Source organism: Colius striatus, chromosome 7, assembly GCF_028858725.1.
Source record: "Colius striatus isolate bColStr4 chromosome 7, bColStr4.1.hap1, whole genome shotgun sequence".
Taxonomy (NCBI): domain Eukaryota; kingdom Metazoa; phylum Chordata; class Aves; order Coliiformes; family Coliidae; genus Colius; species Colius striatus.
This window is the reverse complement of record NC_084765.1, coordinates 38,402,066-38,429,197: the sequence shown is the minus strand read 5'-3', so window position 1 is coordinate 38,429,197 and position 27,132 is coordinate 38,402,066. Positions and strand designations below refer to the sequence as shown.

Genomic DNA, 27,132 nt, shown 5'->3' with positions numbered 1-27,132 from the left:
GAGTTCTCATTGTAGCTAAAGGGCAGAGGTAGAATAGTAATATGTAGAGGAATGTGAATTGTGAATGACCAGGCTAGCCTGGGTAGCAGCAGTAGGAGAGATGTGTAAACATCAGGGCTGACATGTACAAAGCACTGTGCTGAAACAGCTATAGTGTTTCCAGTCCCTGAGCAAACTAAGTCAGAGCTAGCTTAGTTACTCACTGTCCTGCATCCTGCTATGTAGATCCCCTCACAAAAAGCTAAGATCAAGGTTTTAATGAGATGGGGGGAGGAGCCCAGAGTTGTCTTTTTTGTTTAGTGCATCCTTGTCAAGGGCTGTGGCTGGAGCAGAGCATAGGGTTCTGGACAGAATGGGTCAGCAAGTCCCCAGCAGTGCAATAGGGACTGGCTGGGCAGGTCCTAAAGGGACTAGGCAAAATCCCAAGGACTGAGGAGTCCAGTGTGCAGGAATCCTATAGGGAAGTCAGCAAGTGATCAAGGGGATTTTCTATGCTTGCACTTTTTGGACTTGTGAAGATGGGAAAAACTGTCTCATGGTGGAGCTATGGCAGAGTCCAGGGTATAGCAGGGCAGAGCTTGAGCCGTCGAGGAAGCTGCATACCTTTTCTTTCACATCTCTTACATCTTTAATCACTCCCATATGATTTTGACATACCTCAGTGATACTTGGAGCTTTATAGCACTCTTTAGCTTGCTCCTCCAGTTGCACGTGTGAGTGGTGTATGCAGCTGGCAGAAAGGGAAGAGGGCAGAGGGTTGTTATCCTACAGCAGAATTATTTCCAGAAGCAACTGTAAAAACGACTGCAGGAGTTTCTGCACTTGTTCGCTCTCAATCACTTTCAGATAAAACTTTGCTTAGTTTACAAGTCAAAAGGTGATTTTTCTAACAGCCAATATTTCAAACTCTCACATTCAAGCTTGACAAATCAAGCTGTTTTCTGTCTGAATCTTACTTCATTGCCAGTAATAAAAATTCCAGCTTGCTCAGTCATGGTTATATTGGTTTTGCAGAGCTAACAGTAGTGAAAGGTTTTTTTTGTCCACAAAGTTAGGAGATTAGATCTCAAAGAAATGTTACCTAGACAACAGATGTATAGAAAAGTGTTCTTTTTTTAATGGGTGGCTTAGCTTGGACCAAACGCTACTGAAACAACTAAGTGCTTGTTTTACCATCCTCAGCCTTTGTGCATTGCCTTGAGGAGGAGGTAAAGGAGAAGAGGTCTTACTTGGAAGTATTGATGAGGCTTATGCAGCTTACTATGTATTACTGACTATTCCAACAAAAATATTCCATGTTGTAGGACATGTTTCCTCTCCTTTCTTGTTTTTAGTACTGATGTTTGAATCTCTGAAATGAAACCATATATTATCAACGAGAACTTTTTTTCTCACAGATTTTGTAAAGCCCTCTTTTTAAATGCCCATGGTCTCCATTACTCTTTTTGTCCTCTTCTTACTTCAGTGACATTACACAATTTCTGTTGTAATTAATCCTTCCTGGAAGTGACAACTTTTACTCCTTTTACTCTGAGCTTTTAGAAATGGACACAGAAAACATTTGTGTAGTAAAATAAAATTCATGATTTGAGGTAGTGTCATTTGCAGCTATGGAGGAAACTTACCTATTGTGGAAAAGGCTGTTGCTGCAGTAATGTAGTCCCTCTTTAATAGTTATCTTGGTCCTTTATTTCGAGAGCAGTTGTGTGTGTTAGGTTTTTCCAGCTACTGACAGAGATGTCTCTTGGCCACTTAACCATGGTTCTTGTTCCTGGTGGTGCTGAAAGCATGGGAATTGATCACGCCAACCCACACAACAGCAGTGCCTGTGCTATCCTACATCATCACTACTGTTGAAAATAAATTGGAATGGAAAAAGAACAAGTAGGAAAGATTACAGTATTACAAATCAGCACCCCTGAATCCTTAATGTACAGGGGGGAGGAGAATTAATTTCAGAAGCTCTGTGTACAGACTAAAGCTGTGGTGGTCCTTGACCCGGAGTAAGGCTGCGACATCATGTGTCCGTCACAGGGCATGCTGTCTTTGACCTGCTTTCATGGTCTTAAAGACCCACAGGCAACAAACCATGGACTAGTTAAATTGTTTTGGCATTTCTTACTCTCTTTTCTGAAAGGACTGAAGTCCATTTGTTAATCTGTGGTGAGAAGTATCCCAATTCACATGCAAAAATGGGACATTCAGATGATGATGATCATACCTTGATGCATTGGTAGATGCTGGAACTTCTTACTCTACAGCTGGAAATGCATGTAGCATGTGCCTGAAAGCACATTATTTGATGGTAGTGTTTTGTTCAGTGATGAACGAATTTCTGCATGTATTACAAGGAGGAGGAATATAGCCTTCCAGGGGCTCCATAAAAGCAATGTGGTCTGTACCAGTAGAAAGATTTCTTTCTTTGATTTCTATGTAGGCTAAAACATTGAGGGAGTGCCCTGAGTATGAGGGGCTCTTGTTTTAAAGAATAATCAACACCTGTGTCCTGAAAATTATGCTGTCAGCACTGAAATCTTATTTAGAAAGGAAAACCTCCATGCAACTTTTGGTGAACATGCTGCCTGGTCATGGATGTGGGGTGGTCCCCTAAGTATCTTATGGAAAATCAGCAAGCAGTATCTTTAGGTTTTCCTTTCCTAACTGATTTGTTTCCCCTCTTAAACAAATGCAAAGGGGCTTTTCTAACAGCTGGATGTGCTGTGCCTTCTGTATTGTGATTTTTTTGAGAGAGCAGATAAGAGTCTGAGATGTGTGGAGAAAAAAAAAAGATGTTAATTTGTGAACAGGACTGTCTGTTACTATACAGGTGCTCTGCACTTTGTGATCTCCTGAGAAGCTTGTGAAGGCTTCTCTAGAGGGGCATGTTTCACTGACTGCCAACTCTTTATCATGTGGAGTGTCCAAACTATTCAATCCCTACCCTCATTAGAGGATAGACACCCATGTCTTGTTTTAGAGTCAGTGTATCTGTTAATTAGAGATTCTAGTAATAGTCACTTGAGGGTTAAACTATTCCCAAAGGATTGTTTCCAAGTTGTTTTTCTTCTGCTCTTTCTCCTCCCCATTACATTCGTTCTACTGAGAATCTGTTTTACCTCATTACAGAGTTTATGGCCCTCCTCCATGGACACTGCTCGTTCCGCTTTGTTGCAGACACCCGTGTCCAACTGAAAGCCCAGCTTGCAGCTCTGAGATAAAGTGAAACAGACACTGATCTCTGCGAGGAGCCTTGTGGCAAGCAGGCTTTGGGGCTGCTTCCCAACTGCCGGCCGCCGGATCTGTCTGCCTCTTCTGATTTGAAGCAGGAAGCATCATTCTGAGATTATTTTACCTCTGCAGTTTCTGCTGAGGAGGTTGCTGGTCTTTGCTGTTGATTCTAGGCCCTATGCAGATCAATAGGGAGCACAGGAACATAAACAAAACCAAATTAGACACTGCCAGTTTGAGGTTTCCCCCTCTGTGGGGCCCTTGTGGTTCCTGGGCTCAAGCTGTGAAAGGAGGTAACTGTGCTGCCATAGTGATCTCTTATCCCATGGCAGAGGTTGAGCTTCTGAGACTCGCATGGCCATTGCTGAGATTCTGGCAGAGAAACAACATTTGCTATGATCTTTCTAGCATTGCTTGGTTTTCCTACAAAGTTACAAGCTCAAAAGGCCCTAGTTTCCAAGCTCTGGGGGAGGTTTAAGAGTTCTTTCTCTTCCTTGGACCAAATGTGTTCATGTGCCAGGTGTAAAGCTTTTGAATGGCTAGTGTGATTCTTTTCTTAATAAGCCTACACGAAACAGATTTAGCACTAAACAATCTTCCTTTTATAGTCTCTATTTGTTACACACAGAGGCCCTTTCAGTTTACATTTACCCCATTCCTCTCAGTGAAGATTATTACTTTCTTCGTCTTCTTTTCCTAATCTGTTTGTTTATTCCCATATATTTCTGGCATAGTATAAGTAAAGCTGAGAGTTCAGTGAAACTTTCTGGCTCAGACTTGCTTTGTGCTTCTGTGCAAACTGTCCTTTCATGACACTCAATTTACTGATACCCTTCCTTTGGAAAATGAACGCCATTTCAAAGGTTTTTCGGTAGCTGCAAGTGTGGATACCTCTTAGCCACATCCTAAGTCATTAGGAAATAGTTCTGGAGAAGCTCTGCAGGCTCTCACAACTTACTGTACTGAAAAACTCTCTTACATATCACCATGCACATTACACAATATCTTTTCTATGCAAGATCACTTGTTGGTTTGTTTGTTTTTGCTTACTAAATTAAAACATGAGTATCCAATGCTGAATTAGGAGATAAAATTTTCTAGATAAAGCAGCAGGAAAGTGCCACTTCTGTATCGGTGACCGAATGTTCTGAATTAAAAGCTTGGCTCTTCCTTTTGATGCAGCATTAGGTGACATATTGATGCTTTCACTGTCCTTCCCATACAGAGACATTAAGGAAATGAACAATAAATATATTTTTTAAATGCTTCTGTACAGTCTTTGGTAACTGTAGGCATGTACATGCTGTTAATGAGATATGATGTGAGTTTCTGCCTTTCTCTCAGAATTAGGGTCATGCATAGCAAAGAGGAGGAAGATAGCTGGTGTCTTAGCTGCCCTGGAGAGCAAACCCTCCTATCAAATGGTGGTGGAGTCTAAGTATTAAAAGAAGATGGTGTTATTAAATGAAAGCTTTTTTGATGTTTCTAGTCAGGGACATAAACATGACTCTTGAGCCATTTGGAAAACAAGAAAGAATAGTTAATAGTCCTAAAAATCAACATTCTAGCCATGAAAACTGGATAAACTTGTGTGGGTTGAGTGCTCTTGTTTGTGTATGTGGCTGATTAGCATGAGTCCTCTACCCAAGATTGTTGGTCTGTGTCAATCACATGTGTATCTAACGAAAAATGGCATTCTGCAGCCAAGTCCAGTTTCTGATGACTCAGTGGGTAGGGTGTACAGCCAAGCTATGTGCCCTTCAGTGACATAAAACCACAGCCGTTTGTGGAAGATAGGGCGCTTTTCCTTTCCATAAAGCAACTGGAGCAAGAAGAGTATGCAAAAATCTTTTCTAGATACTAAGCTTGCTTTTAAGCTTGCTTTGTAAGAGCATGCCATGAAAAAAAAAAGCACTTTAAAGAACTATCACTACAAAAAATAGAGCAATTTTTAAGTGTATCCAGTTTGGTCAAGTTCTTATATACAGATAGAAGAGATGCAAAGTGTCAGTGTGTTAATAAGAAATAGGTTAAGAATAAAGCTAAGTCAAGGAAAAAAGATTATATGAAGCTGTGACCTTTTCTTGTCTCAAAGTTGTTCAAGGCTTGCACTTAACAGAAACCAAATTCTGTGTTGAACTATTGTATTCAGAAGAAGAAATGGTAAGCTGATATTTTTTCTAACCAAGCAAAATAGAAATTTATTCTATGCTAGGCCTGAGATCTAAAGCAAAGCACTTTTGAAGCAGAATAGGTTTATAAGGATGTAAATCTCTTATGCTTAAACCCCAAATTTTTCACAGTCATTCAGCATTACTAAGGTTTAAATGAAGCCATTTTTGTTAAAATGCTGGTTTTATGTGTAATGATCATCATTTCCTTATGTGAATATACATTTGTTTGCTAATGCATTGTATTAAAAGGGAGTTTACACAACAGCATGTCAGTCTTCATACATATAAGCTGCACCACAGATAATTTGCAGTTTTAAAGTACTATTTGGGAAAAAAGGTCCCTAGGCCATCCTCATGTTCAGAAAACCAGCAGCAGGAGTGGCTCAGGGAAGGGAGGAGGAAGGGAAGAACAGGCTATGGGGTGAGGGAGGTGGTGTGGGGCGAACAGACTTGGAGACAGAGTGGGCTGTGTTGAGTGTGAACCCTTCTGCCACCCGCATGGCTCCTGAGTCCCACGGTTCCTACGGGGTGGCCTTGTGCATGCTGGGTGATGCTCAGAACCTGCCTCCTGTGAGCAAGCTCCGTAGACAGGAGTTTGGCATAGGTTTTGGGTGTAAGCCTGCCTGAATGCACAGGCTAAATCTGCTGTGGGTGGAAGCCGTGAGCCACAAAGGAGGCAGTTGGCTAAAATTGTAACAAAGCTACTTCCTACATTTTTAAGTAAAAGAGAAGCTACTGCTGAGAAACAGTAGCTATCTCGACAGGTAAGCAATAGGGAGCAGCAACAATTTTAATCTATGCAGCAATGATTACATTTAAAGATAAGATCAAGTCCTAGGGACAGCACGAGTTCTTGAACTTCTTGCAGTTTAGTGGAAGCCTGGGGCAACTGAAGTCGTTTTGTTTCTCTGTTTGAGATGTATCCTTAAACCCAGTGTTGTGTTTCCTTTTGAAAAATGAATGTTTCTTTAAGGAGTATGGAGACTGAAACAGAAGTTAATGCTTCCTGACTGAGAAGGCCACTTCTGCATTAGTTTTCTGGGTGTTTCTTTAATCACCTTCTACTTTTTGTTTCAATTTGTGAATTTGTAAATATTTGTACAAAAACTCAGGCAATATTTTAGCAAAAACTGGTCCAGTTGAATGTCTTGTTAGCAACAAAGATTTAAGAACTTTCAGTGGAGGTTTAAATGACTGCTTTCTATAAACATTGCATCTATCCAGTTGTGTATATAACATAAGATTTGCTGGTGCATTGTAACAAAATCCCAGACTATTTATTTCTCTGTTTTTAATATTAACAGAGCATTTTTGAGATTGGTAATGTAAAATCTTAATATACAAGGCTGTGAGATTTATAGCAGTTTGTGTTATTCTTCAACTACCACAGAAGTCTTGTGTAGACAACTCAACTGTAATTTTTAATAGCAGTGCTATTTACAGTGTCTATTTTTAAATTATTAATTTTTTCCTTCTGATTTTTTTAACCATTCTGTTTCTTGTGGAGGCTTTAAAACTATTCATTAATCCACCATTAAAGTAATAATGATCTGGATACCTGGATGAGTTTTCTGACTTAAAAGAACCCCTATATTTTAAAAATAAAGGATATTACATAATCTTATCCATATAAATATTGTGAAGGTGAAAAAAAACTTTAAAAATGGTATTTCTTCAAATACAACCAGTGAATTTGCAAAGCAGCTGAAACAAAAATACTGTTCTTGAAACAGTTTGCTGTTTAATGAGATAATAGTGTCTGCATTGCTGTCCAGAACTTTGCTTTCTAAGTCTTAAATAAAAACAGCAATAAAGTAGTTATATAATGTGGTGTTAGTAAAAATGAGGGAGTATTCAGAACATAGTGCCTTTAGGAAATGAGTGAATGAGGGAGCGTTATTTCTTAAACTATAATTTCTGAGCTATTTCTACAGTACCAGAAGCTTCTGCTCTGTTTGAGAGCTGTGATGTGGGTAAAGATTTTTGTCCATTTATGCTTTTTATTCCTTTTATTATTTTAAAAATAAAACAGTAGAAGAGCATCATCCATACGTCTACTTGTATAGTCTTCCTGTATACTGCTTGCCTTAGGTTTTTCTCTGGGCTAAGAGAATTTTGCTTGTGCAGTGTGCACGTGGGGAGCACACTGAGACGACAGTGAGGATGGGTCAGCAGCTAATGTTCTTCCAGTGTTGCTCTTCTGTAGCTCATCCAAATCCACCTTGTTTCAGGCCCGGCGTGAAAGCCTGATAGAGCTTACAAAGCTGAAACCATTAAGGTTCATCTGAAATTTCATTAAGTTAACTGAGGCCAAAGCAGACGTAATTTTGTAGGAATTTATTTTGTGGTAGGGTTTGTAGAGTCACTTGCTGTAAATGTTTCCTGACACAGTAAGCTAGCAAGCTCTGTTTTTTTGTTTTATTGTTATTTCAGCAGAGTTCAAGCATTGACTTTAATTTGTCACTTAGGGGTCTGCCTCAAGGGTAATGTGTGTTTGTGTTTGGTTGTGTGTGAAATCTTCAACTGAAATAGTGTCATTGTTTTTAAGTGTGGTACCATTAAAAATATGTATTTGGGCCATGCTAAAACCCTGGGAATGTTTCCTTTTGAAATCTGTAGTAGCTTGTGACCAGGAATGTGATACTTATCTGGAGTTTGGTGGATCTGTACGGTCTTTTAAGAATCAAATCTGATTTGAGCCTTTGTGGAAGAAATAAGTACTTTGAGGAGGAATAACTCCTTGGTGGGGTAGCACTCTTTATATTAGTTTTGTTTTAATTCTCTGACTGTAAATATTTTTCTGTCATGTAAATAATGTTGGTGTTATATGAGAACAAGCAGTGCTTGCAATGTGAGGAGAAAATCAAAATCAGCTTATTTAATCAAGACAGAAATTACTGCATATTGTACATTTCAGGAAATAAGCTGTCCATGGAAAAGGGATAAAATGCAAAAGAACTGAAAAAAAACCCCCATTTGTGGTCCACTAATGCTTGAGAATGACATACATGGTATAATTATAAACATATGATGTTAATAGGAAACATGTAACTTCATATTTCTTGTTTTTTATGACAATTAGTAAACAAATGACCACCTACATACATAGTGATTCTAAGGCTGCAAGAAGCATATTTTTAAAGTAAACTGAAAGGTTGGTAGACAGAAAGTTATTTTTAAATGTCAGTAAGTTCTGTTTTTCCATTGTTTAGGAATACTCAGAGGAAATGGCCATATATAATGGATTTACAGTCTATACATTTTCCTGTCCACAGCTACAAAAAATAATAACGCACCGGCATGCAGAATCTCGAGCACTCAGTGTAAAGTTATAAATTTCACAGACTTTCATTTATAGTGATTGTCATATCTTTTCCAAGTATTTCTAACCTTTCTAACTTGTTTTTCCTTTATGGAATTGTGTATGCTTTTTGCCAAAATGTATCACTTACTGGTATAAACAGTGACGGGCTTTATTAAGCTGACAATTTATTAAGATGTCATTAAAATAGAGTCGGATGCCAGATGTTGAACAGTTAAAATTGTCTTGATATGTTTGTGGAGTCTGTGGGCTATTCCTCAGCTTAGTAACTATCATTTTTATACATTCAGGATTTTGAAAACCTCCTTCCAGCCCTATTTATTTTTATTCAATCCTTTCCCTCAGCCCTAAGTCTCACCAGTTAAAAACCCCCCCAAAGAAATGCTGTGCTTTGGCTGGATTGCTCTTTATCAGCAACCCAGGGAGTTAGAATACTATTCATTTTTTTAAACAAAATCAGAAGTTTTTCCAAGATGAATCTCAGAGAGAAGAGTTTTATTAATACTATCAGACTTCATTTGGCTTGAACAATTTGTGCCTGTGCCCACTGACCTCATTAGAAGCAGCCCTGGGCTGTGAGTGTGAAGAGGCTCTTCTAGCCCACATTTTGCTTTTCACTTGGGTACTGCAAAGCTGTCTGTAAGGCACCTGTGAGGGGGCTGATGCTGAGCCACAGAGGGAAATCCAAGCTCACTCTGACAGAGTGAGCCTGGGAGTTTGTGGGAATGGATAATGCTGTAAGACTGAGACCATGTTAAATTTATATAATGCAATAATTGTGGCGCAAATATGATTTGTTCCCTTTTGGTTCCTTGTTTTGAATGCCTCTCTTCAGAGTATTTGAGCATTTTATGGAAGACCTTTTGGTTAGCTGGAAAAGGCAGGACAACATCTCTTTCTATAAATGGAATAATAATTGCACTGTGTGCTGGCCAGCAGAGACCAACATCTGGATCCTGGTTATCGGTTATCTTTTAATCGAAAATGTGTAACGTTTTTCTTCTCAGATGCTCTTTGTCAGAGCTCAAGGCATAGTCAGGAGGATAGAGTTATTGGCTGTGTATTCATTGCCTGGAAAGTCAGAAGAGGTGTGGTGGAACAAAGAGTGGTAGTAGATTAGGGTGGCGTTTTAACTGACCAAATATGCACTGAAGAAACTAAAACTTCACCTCTTCCCCACCAGTTATATTTTTACCCATCATGATTCTGTGAATAAGTAGAGAATTAAGGAAATCTGTGAGCATATTTTAAAACATCAAGAAGAAACACACTTTGTGTTAGTGAAAGGCTGCAGCATGGTGAAGGGAAGCTATGTCCTCCTGTTAGGCAGAATGGTGAATGTTCAAGTTCTGCTCTGTCCCTCAAGGCTGAGAATGGCTTTGCCTCTGTGCCACTTCAAAGTACTGTGTCTGCTGAGATGAAAAAAGGTCTTGATGAGGACTTCTGTGTCTCTTTAAAAAACAATGTGGCTGTATCTTCGAAGAGTGTAGTAGTGGCTGGAGTCCAACAGATTATTTGTACTGATTTGAGCAGAAAATTAATCTTTGTCTAAAGAATAAGAGTGGTAAAACTAGTAGTTCTGTAACCCAGCCCTGACACACACAGGATTTGAAACCTTGTAAAAATCAGCCTCTAATTAGTGTAAGAATTTTGGTTGGAATATGATCTGAACGCATTCCCATGTTGGAATTTGCAGTTCTGTACTTTGGGGCTTCCTTTGTCAGTAGCAGAAAAGGGTTTGTTTTTTTTTTCTTTTACATTCTGTCTGTCGATGTAACTGAATAGTTCTTAAGCCATTGTCAGTAATGTACCAGCTCTTTTAAGAATACATTGATTTAGTGCTGCCTAGTTTAATTAAAAAACACAGGATATTTTCACACAGAGTTTAGTTGCTAGTGCTTAAAAAACCCCATCGTTTCAAAGGCCTGTCTCTTTAAAATGTGACCTTTAGCTTCCTAATCTTAAGGGACAAAGAGTTTGGAAAAGCAGAGCTGACTTCTGCAGTTACGATAAACAGATATTTATCAAGTACAATCTGCCTACATGCTGGGTTGTGGAAGCTCATGGCATCACATTTCAGGTGAATAAAGCCCTTAGTTAGGGCTCTATTCCACAGAAAATACTTGAGATTTTTCAGTGTATACCACCTTTCAAGATGCAGATTTCAGCTTTGCAGGGAGGCTGACCAGTGCAAGGAGAAACTGGCCTGCTGTGGAAATGGGAAGCCAGCACTTCAAGCATAGTTAGCTCATGTCTGGATAGTGACACTCAAGGTTGTTTGGTCAGCAGATCAACCATGAAAACACTGTCACCTCTTCCCTTTGACACATGCTTGGATTTCCCAGGGCTCCAGTGCTAGGTTGACCAGGTAAAAATGTGGGTATAAATGGAGAGAAGAGCTTGACAATGGGGACAGTGAAGAGAGAACTCAGTAGTTATTAAAAAGGAAAGAAACCCAAAGGCAAAGTTTTCTGAAAGATATGAAGGAGTCTGCGGGAAAGGAAAATGAAAATGGAGATCAGAAAATGAATAGAAATATTAAGAAAAGTGGATAGAGAGGAAGGAGAAAACCAGATTGTGTCGTATGTACAGTACACCCCACAAGAAAAATAACAAACCAAGGATTTGGCAGTTGCTGAAAGAAAAAAACTGAGCATTTCTGTCTCAGCTTTGGTTGGGGGAAGACCTCAGGCTCTGTCTCCTTGGAATACAGCAAAGGGCACCACTTTTTTTAAAAAAATACTTGCCATGGGCAACCTTTTTTTCCCCTTTATGGTCTGACAGCTGTGTAGGTTCATTTCAAACCAGTTCAAAACTTTAGGAAATGTGGCTGGTTTTGTTTTTTTTTAATTTTTAGTTCTAAGTCTGCAATTGTAGAAAAACAGTGCAATAAACTCTTCAATGAAGAGTTAAAAGGATTCCATATGAGGGATGAAAACAATTTGTTAAGGTGTGAAGAGATGAGTTACCTAGTGAGAAGTTTTTTCAGAAAGAGGGGTCATCCTGCAGGTAGTTTGAAGTGAATTTGGTGTACTCATGAGTCTGTGTTACTAAAAGTGCAGTAACATTGCAAAAATGTGACTGTTGAGTGATCTAATGTGAACAGAGCCTTAAGAAAAATTACAGCCATCTAATATGGCATTCTTTAAGAATGTCACCAAGAGTTAAGAGGTGTGAGTAAAGCCTGCTGTCTCCTGCCCTTTGTCATGCTGATTGATGCTAATTTATTTGTATTTAAAAAATGGAGTAGCCCAAGGACATCCAGAGAATAGCATTTTGTGAGGACTAGTCTACAAAAGTGGTTTTTGAGGTTATTCTTATTTTGTGCTTACAAGTGTACATTTATGGGTGAGTTGGCAAGGCTTTAATTTTCTCTTGATTTCATTTTTCCAAATTGCAGTCCTTTATTTTAGTTATTTGTTTATTTACATGGGTAGCGCTGTTAGAGTGAGATAAAAAGTGAGTTTATGGTCGGAGGATTATACAGCAGTGTCTCTGGATGAGTGATTTTACTAACTAACGATCAGATTGTGAACTCCTCAGGCTAAAGAGTCTTTCTTATGTGTTTGTACAGCATCTATCAGAATGAGCTCTGGCATATGATCGGAGTCCTTGGGCTCTATCACAGTACAACTAATGAATAATAAGTAAGCAAGCAAGCGACAGTTGTATTGGTTGGCTGCCCTGAGAGATCTTAACTCCTCTTTTATGGACATACATGCTGGAATTTCTTTGTCATCAGCCTCAGAATGAAGTACTTCTGTTTGCTTGAAGGAGTTCTGCTTCAGTTCCTTACAGCATATACGGCTGAGGTTTTGAGAAGGCTGCACACAAGCGTTTTTAAGGGCTGACTTTGGAAGTTTGGAAGTGCTGCGATTACCACCAAACTGATTAGAAATCTAAGCCTAGATTTATAAATTAGTGCAAAATATTTTCTAGACATTATTGTGTTTGCTTTTTACTTTTCTCTGGGATCTTTTGCATTGTCTCCATCTTCCTACTTTTTGTTTAGTGCAGTTATAAAAATACAGGCTAAAATAAGCCCCAAAGCTATTTTCCTTTTCTTTTTAGCATAATTCATAAGATGAAAAATAATACCTAATTTTTTCAGCCTTAAAAATAAAATAAAAGAGGTTATACAACAGGCAGGATATTAAATCCTGCTTTCACTGTGATAAAGACACGTCCACGTGACTGAGACTAACTCAGCTGCAGGTCACGTTATATCTCATTTCATGAGAATCTCTCTGACTGCTGTTTGCTCTGTTTTTCCATCACATTCCATTCAACAAATTGAAGGAGATTTAAGAGTTTAGTTTTCATGCAGCGTTGAGAGCCTACTGGAAGTGTCTTGACTTACAGAGGAATGGCCATGTTGTGTCATACCCACAGGCCGCTGCCTCTGTCTCCTGTGGGCCTGGTTATATGTGGACAGAAGAACTCTCTGTGAGCTGCTGTAGGCAAAGTGTTTTTTCCAGTGTCAGTGGTGTCACTGGTAAATGGGATATTGGAAACAAATACTGACACAAAACGGTATGCAACACTTTTTTGTTTAGCTAATGAAAATTGCAAGAACTTGTTTCTTTTCCTTTTGACCTGTGGTGATGCCTTCAGGTTAGCCTATGGTTACTTCCTAGTGCTTCTTTGTTGTTCTGGATCTTGTCAGTTTGGATGTCTAAACTACAGCATCCAGGGTTTGTTTGCATTTTTTATGTGCTAATTTACTGATGTGTTCAAAGAACTTGAATAATTCGGGCCCTGTGCAGAACATTTTTAAATCACCTTTTTCCAGACCTGATGCTAATTTTGCCTTTACTCTTTCAGCCTCTTTGCTGGGCACAACAGCAAGGCTTGTTGGTCCAAATTTCCTGCATTGTCTATAGATTTTTTAAAAATACATTTATCGTGATTATTATACTCTAGACCTCTGAAATTGAGGCTGTATTTTACTCAGAAACCTCTTCTTTTTATTAGCAGTTCTGTCATCTCGTAGCAGTTTAGTTACTATACAGACTTACTAGACATAACTGTTCTTTCAGGCAACTTATTTGTATGCAAGCAGATTATTTATTATTTATTCTTGCATCCTTTCTAACATACAGAAATATTCCCTTCCCTGTGAGGAAAGAGGAAGTCAGGATACATTTTATTCATGACTCTTATTGCAGTGAACAAAATGAAGCTTCTAAGAAATATCCCAGGTTTCCAAGTGGCTGTCAAAGGTTGCTTGCCACAGTAGAGCCTCCAATTTCTCCCTCCAGCTTTGTGTTTAAATGAGTTGTGTTTGCTTTTCTACCTGTACGCTCATTTTGTCTTTGAAAGCTCTTTTAGCAGTTCTCTCTTAAATATTGCTGGATTCACAACCTGTTCAGATGAATGAGCCCATTCAATCACTGGATGGGGAACATTATTAAGTATTGCTCCAGAGGGATGGAGACTGGGGGTGGTTCTTCAAGCTGTGTGTGTTTGCCACAGAAAATATATACAAAGGTTAGATGCATTTGTTTTTCTTGAAAAGCAAAATCTACTCACACCTTTTCCAAAGTGGGACACCTGGATAAAACATAAGAAAAATAATCCCTCAGCAGTGTGAGGGGAGCTTTTAGTGGGGTTTAAAGTTGGGTTTTCAGTGTTTTGTTTTTTTTTTTTTTTTCATTAGCCACTAGCTTTATTTTGGTATTTGGGAAAGGAAAAAGGACAGCAGTATCCTGGCCTGGAAATTAAAATCCACCCCCCCCCCCCAAGAAAAAGAGTTAGGGCTTTTGCTGTGATTATTTGTGGAATTCAGTTTTTTGCTTTGATAATTTGTGGAATTCAATGTGGTTAAAGCATGACAGAAGGCACTACCTGGTAGCAGACACTGGTACAGAAAGCCTTGGGCCAGCACTTTATAATACTTGAAGAATCCTGATGAATTCTTGTCAACAGCATAGATGACTTGTTGTGCATCCTCACAGTACCCTCTTATGACACTCTCTTGGTAGCTGTTGCAGATTCTCCCTCTTTCTAAAGAAGTCTATGATTGAAGTAATCCCTTCCCATGTAGTATTGCTGCTCAGCACCTCTGCACAGGGATCACAGTCCAATAGATGTGGGTGCTTGCTGCAGCAGAGGGACTCGGTGTTCCTGCACAATCTGGGCAGCCAGTCCCAGCTTAGGACCTGAGTAGTCAGAGCATGGAGTCTCTGCCCTGAGGCACTGCATAGGTGTTTGCAGCGCAAAACCCTGCTTGTATGGCAAGGAAGTGTGTCAGAGTTCAATTGTGCTTCAGTCTTCTGATGGGAATCTTTGGGTTTGATTTCTAACCTGCGTTTTAGGATGAGGGAGGCAAAGCATTTGCTCCAGATTCTTGGTAAGCCTTGCACCAATGTAGACTTGAAGAGGCTTTCACAAGGCAAAAGAATTTATATATCATGACTTCATTTGTTCTGGATATTTAGAGGAGAATCCTAAGGTCAAATCTATTTTGAGTCTGAGAAATGTCTTCTTGTCAAGTGCCTTATTCTGCACATGGCTGGATGGTTTCTGGTGGGTACTATGTAACTGCATCTCCAGCTACTCTAGAGGTGCTCAGCATCCCATTGCAGCAACTCTACTTTCCTCATTCTTTCTGCAGTTGGTGATTTTTCATTGGTTTTGTTCTCTCTGCTATCCTTCCAGACAGTAGCACCATGACTGTGAAACTGATCAAAACTAAAGGGAAATGGCACTTCCTGGATGTTGCTTTTGTCTTTCTACTTCTCTTTCTTCTCTTTTCTCCTTTGAATAAGCAGTAACAACATAAAAGTGCCATCCAGTGTTCAAATGTTTTCTGCTGCAGTGAAGTGGCAAACAAGACAAGCCTCAGACCAGCTTCCTGAAAGGCTCAAGGGTAGTTAGTTTATAGGAAGGAAAGAGAACCCATTTTTGTGTCTCAGTGCTGGAAAGCAGGATGCCCTGCAGAGTTGGGATCCACTCATTTTTATTTATCTGATCTTTTTAACCACAGTTATAAATGACAATTTTGGAGCTGCCCCAAGCATTTTCACTACCCTGGGATTGAAAGGGATTAGAGTAGGGGTAGGGGAAGAACAAAAAATAGTTAACATCTGTGTTATTAGGGATGATCCACTTTCAGCTGTTGATGTAGATTTGTCCCTTGAAGGGCAAGGCATAAAAGCAGGGCTGTGTTTTTGTCATGCTGTAAGCCTCCAATGATTTTTGCCATTTGCCTTACAAAACCATTCTGGTGTTTACAAAACTCAGAAGAAATCTATTTTGAACATGGGTATTGATCTAAAATATTAATGGGTAGGTTGTTTTGAAGTTTGGGATTTTTTTTCTTGAAAAAAAAGAGTTTGAGTGCAAGACTACACATTTCACTTGCTTACCTTGTGCACTGCGAGAGAGTTTGAGATGGTGGTGGAGGCTGTACTTTTGTTCTAAGTCAGTAGGTCTTCAAAGGGGTTTTGTCTTTGTGCGTGATAGATGCCCTACTTCTCAAAAATACATATACTGTGTGCTGAGTCAGACCCATACAAAGTAAATATTTGATCTGGGGCCTTTGAGAAAACAAAGGACCAATAAAAGTACATTATAGTGTCTTTTATCCTCCCCTTTGATAAAGGCCACCCAGTCATATTATAAAGTTTTCACTAGCATGACATAATTGTAAATTAAGGATCATCTGAGTGCTGAGGTCGTTTCAGCAGCTCCTACCCTTATTTTAAACCTGGGCAAATTAGGTTTGGTTGGTTCCTCCCATAGCTGAATCTGAATTGCAAGGAATCTTCTGTAAACAGGACCCACAAGATGGCACAGGGATTGCGATTAAAAGAATAACTCTCCTGTTAATTCTGTGTGTGCTCTGACCATGGAAGGGAGGTAAACATCTTCTCCGTGATTTTATGCCAACCAGGAACAATTTCACTTTTGCTGGCTCAAACCTACTTCATGTGTTTTTGTGCTTTGAAAACCTGAAATCTTTGACATGGTGCATGCTATGAACTGATGCCAAGCTGTGACTAAACAATCTCATTAAAAATGCAAGGTAACTGAAGCAAATATTTCCTTTGAAGAAGCACTATCAGTTAAGTACTCATTTCCTCTTTTAAGTTTGACATTAAAGGGGCAAAGACAGGTGGGCTGATAAGAGCAAGATAAGGCTTGTTGAGTTAGTTTACCAGCTAATTTGGCAAAAAACCCCAGTCTTGTTTCATACAGTTTTAAGAGCTTGTATCACTTGTATTTGTTGTATGAGGGATCAACTGTCTAAATATCTATTGTAATTGTGAAATGTTTTTGTATGCACATGTAACTTGATATATTTACATTTTTTCCACAAGATGGAATAGCACTAAGATAAGATCTCACCTACATAGTACCCGTAATACCTGATGCTAATTCTGAGACTCTAAATAGGCTGCTTCTTTAACCACAGCTAACCCAAACCAAATGCCATAGTGTTTGCCTTTGTATTGCTAGAACTGCATTGGAACCTGGTCAGTTATAGCCTCATATTTACTACAGGCTGCACTGAGGTCCAAAAAAACCCCAGTTTATGTGAGTCTGCTGGGCATTTCCAAAACAATTAAATCATGCATTTTCTTGAAATCAGTGCACAGAATTAGGGAATCTTTCTTAGCATGAAATTCAGGCTTGTAGCCTGGCTGGTGGATTGCCCCAAGAGGACAGCAGTCTTTGAATACGCAAGTACAACAGCCCATGTTCTCAGGTGCCTTTGCCTGTTTTCTCTAAGATTCTATCTGGTATTTGAATTGGTTTATGATACCTGCTGGCAATCATCTCACAAGCATATAGGCAGGAGGCATCTTCTCTAGATGATTCATCACTTGGTACACTACAGAACAGTCAGTAGTTCTAGGACACCAGTGCAGCTGATGGGACAAACGAGCTGTTTTATGGTAGCTGAGCAAAATTATTTGCCATTCAGGTACAGAATATGGTTGACATGAGCAGATTTTGTAATTAACTGTAATCTTGTCACTCACAGGTTCTTCATTTCTCTCTCAAATAATTTTAAGAGACAAAAAGCAAATTTTTTTGCTTTCTCAACCAAGGCATTGGACTGAACCATATAGAAGTCAGGAAAACAAACTCAGAAGAGTCGTATAGCAGATTTATTGTGGGTGTATTTTACGTGTCAGAGCATCTCACAGCCATTTTACTCCCAGATGTTACAAGAATATAATTGCAGTTAGTGATGAAAATGTAGACAGTAGTGTAAAGCCTAAAGCCTGGGCCTGGAGGATTTCCCATTGGTTTCAATAGGCTTTGGATAAAACCCTAAGAAAACACACAAGACACTTTACAGAACAGACTAAAATTGTGCTTTTGTGTTTTTTTGGCACACTACTAACCTTCCAACATCTGTCCTTTCCCTTTCCATCCCCTAAAAATGTAGAGGAATTTTGATTCCAAAACACGAAGATGCTGTGAGTGTCAGTATCCCAGTCTGGGCAGCCATACCAGGATATCAGGTGGGTTAGCTCTGTTGACAGAAAACATTTTGCATCACTTTACAAAACACAGAACAGCCAAGTCTTGCTCTAGGAAGTTTGAGTGAACGTATTGATTTCTTACTGCTCTCAGGGGTCTTTCAGCACCCAATCGTGAGTCATAACATTTAAGTCTGGAAGAAAAGAACATCTTGTAAGTAATTTCAGAATTGTCTTTTACCTCCTATTTTAGTGAACTCCCAAGCTTTTCTCTGGGTCAAGATGCATTCAACTTTAGAAGATGGGAACATGAGGGATTAAAAGACATTCGTGACTTTTTCCATGAGAAAATAATAATAAACTTTCAGTAATTTAAGGATAAGTTCAAGTTTCCCTCTGGAGACTCATACATGTATTTGGAAATGAGATTGTTCTGATGTCTGCTAAGAAAAAAAATATCTTTCAACAGGAAGGAATTCATTTGGAGGAATCTCCTCTACAGCTGAGACTTCTGATCATTGTCTGCACTAGAGAAACTTTGTGTAATGTTCCCAGCTTTACAAGCACCAGCTCTTCTCCGCTGGTTTTAACAGGAAGTGGAGCACTAAGGTGGTTGTGTTTCCTCTTGTTATTTCTAGGACTGGGACCTTTCACATACAGGGCTGTAGGAGCCCAATTCTGTCCCCATTAAAGCCTAATGAGGCTTTGCCATTTTCTTCAGTGAGGTCGTGATTCCTGGTAAAGCAGTGGAAAGGAAGCATCAGGACCCTAGAGCCATGAACCAGATCTCATGGCTCTTAATCACAAGGAGTATAGTAGTGATTCCCAGGGTAAATGGAAGAAGGAGTTTGGTGAGGTGCAAGAGGAGCCTTTACTGGCTTTTCTCGTAATTACTTCATGTGAGAAAGTTGTTTGGTCTATAAAATGCTTTAAGCTCTGCTTCCCCACTCTCTTATTTTCATCCAATTTCCTGGACTGCAGCAGGACAGAAAGGAGTGTTGTCCAGGTTTTGCTGTGTGCCTCTCTGCTTCCCTGTGATACCTGTTCTGCCCCTCACCGTCCTACACAGGTGGGTGCTTAGGTCTGGCAAAGTACCTCTCCTGCTGCAAAGTCATTCCAGGTAGCAGTGGGGCCATAGTGAGGATGGTTCTGGCAGCCTGTACAAGTGCCCACCAAAAAAGTCTGGCAGCACCGAGCACTCTGCATGCTCAGCTCAGATCAGCACAGGTAGTGAGGCTTCTTGTTTGCAGGCTTGGAAACCAGCAGTGCTCCTGGTTTCCGTTTGTGACTGAAGATGGTGTTAGTTGTACAATCCAGAAGGTGATAGCTTGGAGAAGTTCTTCAGTTTGTGCAAATGACAGTAGTTCCCAGCCAAGCTCTGTCCTGTCCCCAGTGAACAGGCATGGGAGTCTTTCAGGCCCTGACATTAAGTTATCCTCTTTATTTTTTTTCCCCTATCACTTTCTGAGTGTTCTTTCTGGGCATATGTGGCCATTTAAAGGGATTGTTTTTTCCTGTATCTCATCATGAGAGCTGCACATTTATCCTCATGTTTGGAAAAAAATTCTAAATATTCACATAAGCTTCAGGATAATTTATTTTATTTGTAGCTTAATAAAATCTTCGGTTTCATTCCATCTGGGTATCTTTGGGGATTTACAGGAGGCCAGTGGGGCTGAAACATGGAATTGAACTGAGACAAGGGAAAACAAACAACTCCATGAATACCTAGAATTTGCTTGGAAAACAGTGATGCAGCTCCAGTGCTGCTGTTTAAGAAAAAATGGTAAATTATTAATACTTCTAGGAGGAAATGAATACAGTAGTTGTTCTGCAGTATCTGACCCACTCTGAAAGGTAATGTATTTATGCAGACTTCTTCCCTACTCCTGTTGAGCCGAAGTTATTATACCACATCTTTGCTCCTGAGTTCCATGTCCCTCCCTGAAACTCACCAGCCTGCTGACACATTGATTGGCAATTTCCTTGTTTTGCTGGGATGTAATTGATGTGGGGGACTGATGTTGCAGGAGGAAAAAAAAATGTAGGCAACTATCCTTCCTTTCCTTTGCAGGGCCTGTATCTTATACAGCAGAATACCTTATCTGGTGGAGACTTGGAACACAATGAATATGTTTGCTCCTATCCTATAGCTAAGCATGGCTGGCCTGAGGCCTCAAAATTTGGTCATTTCACACTGACTGGCAGAAAAGCTTTCTCTTTTCTTTAAGATCACCAGCTCCTCTTCACGAAGCATAGGTGTTTATTTGATGTAGTGAAAAAATGATGCAGAAGTGTTTCTTAAAAGTTATTGTCATAGAGTCATAAAATCATTTTGGTTGGAAAAGACCTTTAAGGTCATCAAGTCCAACCACTAACCTCATGCTGCCAAGCCCATCACTGAACCATGTCCCTCAGTACTTCATCTATGCGTCTTTTAAATATTTCCAGAGATGGTGACTGCACCACCTCCCTGGGTAGCCCATTCCAATGCTTAACAGCCCTCTTAATGAAAAAGTTCTTCCTCATCTCCAATCTAAATCTCCCCTGGTGCAACTTGAGGCCACTTCCTCTTGTTCAATCACTCATTGCTTGGGAGAAGGGGCTGATCCTCACCTTGTTACAAACTCCGTTCAGGTAATTGTAGAGAGTGATCATGTCTGTCCTCAGCTGCTCCTCATCAGACTTGTTCTGTAGACCTTTCACCAGCTTCATTGCTGTCTCTGGACACGCTTTAGCACCTAAATGTCTTTCGTGTAGTGAAGGGCCCACACTGAACACAGTATTCAAGCTATGGCCTTACCAGTGCTGAGTACAGGGGGACTGTAAGTGCCTGGTCCTATTGGCCACACTATTTCTGATACAAGCCAGGATGCCACTGGCCTTCGTGGCCACCTGGGCACAATGCTGGCTCATGTGCAGTGGCTGCCAATCAACACTTCCAGGTAGTTTTCTGCCAGATGGCTTTCTAGCCACACATCCCCAAGTCTAGCATTGCCTGGTGGTGATGTGGCACAAGTGCAAGACCCATCTCTTGGCTGTGTTAAACTTGATACAATTGGCCTCAGCCCATCAATTCAGCCTGTTCAGGTCCCACTGAAGAGCCTTCTTGCCTTCAAGCAGATCTACACTCCCACTCAGCTTTGTGTCATCTGTAAGCTAATTGAAGGTGAACTTGTCATGCTACCATATTTTGTCTCCCATATCTCATGCCAAAAAGAAATGAAAACTTTAGATTGATTTTCAACATTTACAAAAATAACAGATGTCTAAAAATATTCTACAAAGGCGTCTTTCCGTGTTAGTAGTTCCATAGATCTCACAGAAATGTGTCAGACTACCACTGTATTGGTTTTGATTTATTTCAAATGCATGATGACTGGGTCTTTACAGCAACTTCTGTAGTTCTTTTGAAAGAAAATTTGGAGAATAAGGCAGGAAAAAGGAGTTGGCAGTTTGGCTGTTTGTGACCAGAGTAGATAATGATTAAATAAAAACTGACAGATTTAAGTTTCTTAAGATTGCTAAAGAATCAAATATATGATCTATAAGACTGAGTTGGAGAGCAGTATAACAAGAGGACAGATATTTGACCTTTGAAGTTTTTTAAGACTCTCTATTTATAAAAAGTGAGGCACCATGAAATATTCTATTATTCTGTAGGAATATTCTATTATTCTGTTTGCAGGTATCTCAGTATAGTTTTACACTGGAAACTTTGTTGCTAAATCCGATATTTTGCTAAATGCAAATGAAACATTAGTAAGAGGTTGTGTGTGATGGAATGTTTGCTGCTGATGTAAATCTGTACTTATCCATACACGTGCCATGAGCTCAAGGGGAGTGTGTTTGTGTACACCTCACTCTCTTTATGCTACAGGACACTTTCCACTTTATTAGCCCTTAGAATTATATTGGGTACTTGGGACAAACATATTTTGTTTAAAATATTATTTCTGCCAGGCAAAGATGATCAAACCAAAGTTTATTTAGTATTAGAAATTATCAATTGCATCTGATAAATGAGAGAATACATTCCTCAAAAATGAGATATGCCTGGATTTCTCTTAAAGCAGATGAATGAAACCAGACAACACAGAGTAAAAACAGTAAAAATATTAGAGTAGTTAGTGTTTTGCATTTTAAAGCTGTCTCTACTGAGACATTTACTATAAACATGGCAAATGAGATATATTCACTTTAAAAGTCCTTCTATTGTGTTTATCAAATAGCTGTTATAGTATTTACAATGCTGTATTGAGTTGGAAAAAATCTGAAACTGTTTTGTGTATTTTCTTTCAAGGTTAAAGCTTTGAATCATGGAGTAATGTATGATATCTCTCTAGGGCTTCTTGAAACAGTTCAAGAACACACACAAAGGACTCTGGTTTGTGCTATATTTGAACAGAATTTAACATCGTGTTCCTTTGGCTTAAGAGCAAAGATGAAGATATCAAGGAAAATATCCTTTCCTTTAGCACTACAGCATATATTTTAACACAAAAACCTGTAACTGTTTGGCAAAGTGCAGAAGTTAGTCACACACTATTTTTCTCTGTTGTGATTTTTCCTTTGAAACTAAACTATCAGCCTGATAGTCGTGAAAGGAAATGCACTTCGAAGTTAAAACATCCCACTTCCAAGTTAGAATTTACTTTTTAAAGAGGTTATTTATGATTTGTGTATGCCATGGCAAGTTACAATGTTTAAACTCAAAAGCTCTCTCACATTTAAAAAGTAGTTGTCAAACAGTTATTTTTGTCATTTAGAAGAAAAGCTGTGGAAAGTTGGTATGTGTTTTTAAAATATGTCTTGCTGTTTCAAGTGAAATATCAGCAGAAAAGCTAGTGACCTCTCAGATGAGAGTTATGTTCTCTCCAGTTAATGACGATTTCTTGTTAACTGCCGGGCAGAGGTTATCCAGGCCAGCTCGTATTTCCATTAAGAAACAAGTTGAGTTTGTGCTCTGCAGTTTTACAGCAGCATTTGACAGTCTGCATAAAGCTGGCTGCATCTGCAGAAGTGACTATGATTTACACTGCAGTTCTGCAGCCGCTTCCAGTTAAGTCAGACAGAACACAACACACAGCCATGTTTCAGCTCGTTGGTTTTAGCGGCAGCTGTAACCTAGCGAAAAACTCAGTTACGTTTATAAGAAAATACCTTCACTTGAGTTCTAGGACCATGTAACTAGCAGTGAGAAATCATCACAGTCCTTGTGTCCCCTAATACTTTCCTCTGGCTTACTTTAGCATTTACTGTCAAGATTAATGTGTTTATTATTTTATAACTTACTACTTTATGAGTTATTGTCTCCCGAGTGGTTTCTGAATGTATAAATATGCCAGTCTGAGAGCTCTTGGGTATTCCTGTATCCAAATACCTCTCAGTTGTTAATGTATTTCTCCTCTGTGCCACCCACAGAGCTATTGCTCAGGCGTGCAGGGAATAAACAACTCAAACAGGGTCACAAAAACTCCATGGTAGACCAAGAACTTGAACCCTGACTTCCTCAGTTCCCTGACTACTCTTTTTCTTACTTTTTTAAGCTTGCTCACTGTAAAAATCAAATGTGCTCCACTTCATGCTTGCTTAGTTTTTGGCATGATGTGTGTGTTATATAAAGATAGAAGGGTGTAGTCCATACCCCTGGCATCTGTGGGACACATTGATATGACAGTAAGTGGTTAGAAGCAGTGGGCTCAGGATGGAGCAGCCTTGGGCCCTGGCTTACCTCTGGGGTGTTTGGAGTACAGGCTGACCAGGAATGTGATGGACTCACCATCCCTGGAGATATTTAAGAGACATGAAGATGTGGTACTTAAGGACATGGTTTACTGGTGGGTGCAGCAGTACTGGGTTAACAGTTGGACTCGATGATCTTAAAGGCCTTTTCCAACCTAAATGACTCTATGACTTATATATTAGAGGGTATCCACGTTATGAAATGTTCTGCGTTGGAGACAGGATGTGTTTGAGTGTGGAGTGACAAACTGTGTCTATATTTTGCTGTCATTCTGGAGTTTGTCAGGAAGCCAGGGGCTGAGAGTCTGTTGAGTGAACAGTGTGGGGACAGAGGATCCTCTTTCATCTTTCCAGCCTCAACATACAGCGTTTGACTTCCGGACATATGTACTGTTCTTTCTATCTGTTCTCTCCTGTGTAGAAACAGAGTGGTATTTTATGACTACAGAAAAACAGGCAAATTCAGACATCTGTGTTCCTAACATGTGCAATTTGATATCTGTCCTTCACTTGAATAAAATACAAAGCGCTTGTTTTGATCTTTGTTATCTTTTTAGAAAGTTGCCTGTGACTGTATTTTTAGAGTCTTTATTGAATGTGTGACAGCTTGGTACTATTTACTGAATTTAACTTTTGTATCCTTGCTCAAACATTGCTTGAATTGCTTTCTGGCTATTTTCAAAGGGTATTTTCGTGGAAGCTTAATATCGCTGTAGTCTCTGTGCAGGAATGATTACATGGAACCAATTTTTATTCATTCTTCTAGAGGAGTTTTTACCTCCTATTCATGCACTGCAGCTAATTCTTCAGTGTGCTGCATCACATTTATTTTCTTGCACATTTTACAGCATTACTGTGCATAATCTTTGCAGGTTCTGTTTGGCAAGAGATTGATCATACATTTTAGACTCACCTTTGATTGTTTTCTTGTTGCATCTGTCCCTTCAGAGGTTTTTGTTAAAAGAGGACAAATGTGCTATGGGTGATTTGCCTAAATCAACACCTTTTGGAATGAAATAAAATGCAGGAAAAAAGCCCATATATATCTTTGAAGGCAAAGCCTCAGCGTTGGTGAACCACCAGTGCTCTGTTGACCATGATAGAACAAGTGCAGGTTTAGACCAGCTGCAACTATCCCTAGTGAAGCACAGAGCTTGGCTTTTATTCATCCATCTCTGCAGCTTCAGTTTTCATCTGTGCCTTCAGAAGTAAGACAGACTGGCAAGTGAAATCATAGCCTAGTTAACAACAAGACTATTGTCAGAGAGAAACAATAGAGTGAACTTCCAGGCTGAGTATCTTTCTTTGTGACAGTGATGAATCTTGCTCAGGCCATTTTCCATTGATTTGGCTTTCTGTGGTCACTCCACAGAAGGGAGCATCAAACTGCATAGCATTTGCCAAATGAAACAACACTTTAGTGTTAGAAATTGAAAATAAGGAACTACTTCTACACTGAAGCTATTAAAGTATATTCTTTCTTTTCTCAGTTACGTGGTCAGCTTCAAGGGTGGCAGTATTGATTTGTTGAGGAAGTGGAGCTCTCTCATGGACTCATCCAGAGCTGTGCTTTTTCCACCTGAGCAAAACCACCCAGCACAGTCATACTAACTAATAAATACATGAGATGGGTATCTTTAATTTGCTTAGAATTAAATACAATCTTCTGCACACACAAGTGGTTCTTGTAACTGTGTAACTACATTAGTGATTGCCTTTACAGAGTAGCTTTTATTTTTCAGCTGCTTGTATGTTCTGATGTAAAACTTGAACTCCCCAAGGGATTCGATGCATTTATTTTCAAGAAACTTCTACAGCATTTGTATTATTTGTTCCAACCTTTTCTTCCCTGTAAAGAACCGTTGAAAATATGCTAAGGAAGCAAACAGAAAGATAAGATTCTTGTGTTGAAGAAGTTATAAGTTAATGTAGAAAGAAGCAAAGTGAAGCTGTGAAGAAATACTTTTGGGGAAGAATTAGAGTATTGGTGATTACTGAAAGAAAAGTTTGAAAGCAAAAATAAGAGGTCCTGCATAAACTGACCTGCAGGGACTCTGGATATGAGGGAAAGATGGAAGGCTGAGAAAATAATAGTAGGGACAGTGGTATGGGAGGAGCTGGAGGGGAGCAAATATGTTGACGGTATGCAAAACATAAAGTACTGTAAGTAAGGAAAAGCTTTTTTGAGTTTTCAGTATTAACAGGAAACCCCTGGTGAAATTTAGAGGAGGTTTTAGCAGCTCGCTTTAGGATGGAGTGGAGGAGGAGAGTCTGGAGGTAAGGAAGTTGGACAAAGAAAAGCTGGGACAGTCTAGATGGTGAAACATGGTGAAAGGGCAGAGCTTGCAGCTGTTGAGAGATGGGACATAGGCAGACACTGATACTACTGTCTAGCTTTGCAAGTTGTTTGTAAACCTGTTATGGTAAATGTCTGTATATTTTGGTTTTGTCTTCAAGGCAAACAGTTTTTAAATAAGGTCCTCCTGCCTTAAAAAGTCAGAACAAGTATGTGTTTGCTTGTTTGTTTTAATGGCCCTTTTCACATGAAATCCACCAAGTGTTCAGAAAGTAAAGTAATACATGTGTCAAAGGAGAACTGTCTGTATTGTTTGCCTATTTATGGTATGAGTGTTGTATAGGTCAGAAGCATGTAGCATGTACAGTACTAAATTTGAAATTCAAATGGTCAGCCTAGAAACTTGGCAGTGGTATTGATTGTTTCAGTAAAACCGAGTACAGAAACCAATTCAGGTTTCTTATCCTGTTGGCCAGAGGAGCTGAGACATTTCCTGAAGGTGAAACACTTGAGCTTGGCAGGAGGAGAATGCCAGCTGCTGCAGTGAACATCATGAGCTGGAAGCATAAAGAGCATATTGGGAAAAAAAAGTGCATGTTGTAATACCAGCAAGTTCCAACTCCTCAGAAAATGCTTAAGACTTTCGAATAGAGATGGTATGGAGAGGTGTCATGGCTCAAGTGACAGAACGTTTGCTATGTATTTCCAGACAGAGGAGAGTGGGCTGTATTAAGTGAATATATTAGATGTCAGAAAGGTATCTCAAGTTCAATAACCTTACATGGCCCAACAAGCAGTTTCTTCTGAATTCTGCATTGCCAAGACATATCTGCTTGGAGTCCATAAGAAGGCAATGTCAACAGGACCTACTGCAACATTTCCATGGTTTGCTGAAATACAAAGACACAACTTCCCAAGGTTATTTTGGGG

General features: G+C 39.5%; 1 protein-coding gene across 1 annotated transcript in view; it reads left to right on the top strand.

Annotated features, from left to right (window-relative positions):
* The window catches only part of PDE8A (phosphodiesterase 8A), a 126,867-nt gene that overhangs the window by 21,298 nt on the left and 78,437 nt on the right, over positions 1 to 27,132 (top strand). The gene's annotated exons all lie outside the window — the stretch shown is intronic.